Source organism: Oncorhynchus keta, unplaced genomic scaffold (genome assembly GCF_023373465.1).
Source record: "Oncorhynchus keta strain PuntledgeMale-10-30-2019 unplaced genomic scaffold, Oket_V2 Un_contig_5308_pilon_pilon, whole genome shotgun sequence".
Classification (NCBI taxonomy): Eukaryota; Metazoa; Chordata; class Actinopteri; order Salmoniformes; family Salmonidae; genus Oncorhynchus; species Oncorhynchus keta.
The window spans coordinates 7,757-9,695 of NW_026288220.1; positions in this window are offsets into that span (position 1 = coordinate 7,757).

Genomic DNA, 1,939 nt, shown 5'->3' on the forward strand with positions numbered 1-1,939 from the left:
ACAGAGATCCAACATGTTGGTTGTGGTTAACACAGTGACAACTAAACAGAGATCCAACATGTTGGTTGTGGTTATTAACACAGTGACAACTAAACAGAGATCCAACATGTTGGTTGTGGTTAACATAGTGACAACTAAACAGAGATACAACATGTTGGTTGTGGTTAACACAGTGACAACTAAACAGAGATCCAACATGTTGGTTGTGGTTATTAACACAGTGACAACTAAACAGAGATCCAACATGTTGGTTGTGGTTAACACAGTGACAACTAAACAGAGATCCAACATGTTGGTTGTGGTTAACACAGTGACAACTAAACAGAGATACAACATGTTGGTTGTGGTTAACACAGTGACAACTAAACAGAGATCCAACATGTTGGTTGTGGTTAACACAGTGACAACTAAACAGAGATCCAACATGTTGGTTGTGGTTATTAACACAGTGACAACTAAACATAGATCCAACATGTTGGTTGTGGTTAACACAGTGACAACTAAACAGAGATCCAACATGTTGGTTGTGGTTATTAACACAGTGACAACTAAACATAGATCCAACATGTTGGTTGTGGTTATTAACACAGTGACAACTAAACAGAGATCCAACATGTTGGTTGTGGTTAACACAGTGACAACTAAACAGAGATACAACATGTTGGTTGTGGTTAACACAGTGACAACTAAACAGAGATCCAACATGTTGGTTGTGGTTAACACAGTGACAACTAAACAGAGATCCAACATGTTGGTTGTGGTTAACACAGTGACAACTAAACATAGATCCAACATGTTGGTTGTGGTTATTAACACAGTGACAACTAAACATAGATCCAACATGTTGGTTGTGGTTATTAACACAGTGACAACTAAACATAGATCCAACATGTTGGTTGTGGTTATTAACACAGTGACAACTAAACATAGATCCAACATGTTGGTTGTGGTTATTAACACAGTGACAACTAAACATAGATCCAACATGTTGGTTGTGGTTATTAACACAGTGACAACTAAACAGAGATCCAACATGTTGGTTGTGGTTATTAACACAGTGACAACTAAACATAGATCCAACATGTTGGTTGTGGTTATTAACACAGTGACAACTAAACAGAGATACAACATGTTGGTTGTGGTTATTAACACAGTGACAACTAAACAGAGATACAACATGTTGGTTGTGGTTAACACAGTGACAACTAAACATAGATCCAACATGTTGGTTGTGGTTATTAACACAGTGACAACTAAACATAGATCCAACATGTTGGTTGTGGTTATTAACACAGTGACAACTAAACAGAGATCCAACATGTTGGTTGTGGTTATTAACACAGTGACAACTAAACAGAGATCCAACATGTTGGTTGTGGTTATTAACACAGTGACAACTAAACATAGATCCAACATGTTGGTTGTGGTTATTAACACAGTGACAACTAAACAGAGATCCAACATGTTGGTTGTGGTTAACACAGTGACAACTGAACAGAGATCCAACATGTTGGTTGTGGTTATTAACACAGTGACAACTAAACAGAGACCCAACATGTTGGTTGTGGTTATTAACACAGTGACAACTAAACAGAGATCCAACATGTTGGTTGTGGTTATTAACACAGTGACAACTAAACAGAGATCCAGCATGTTGGTTGTGGTTAACACAGTGACAACTAAACAGAGATCCAACATGTTGGTTGTGGTTAACACAGTGACAACTAAACAGAGATACAACATGTTGGTTGTGGTTAACACAGTGACAACTAAACAGAGATCCAACATGTTGGTTGTGGTTATTAACACAGTGACAACTAAACATAGATCCAACATGTTGGTTGTGGTTATTAACACAGTGACAACTAAACAGAGATCCAACATGTTGGTTGTGGTTAACACAGTGACAACTAAACAGAGATACAACATGTTGGTTGTG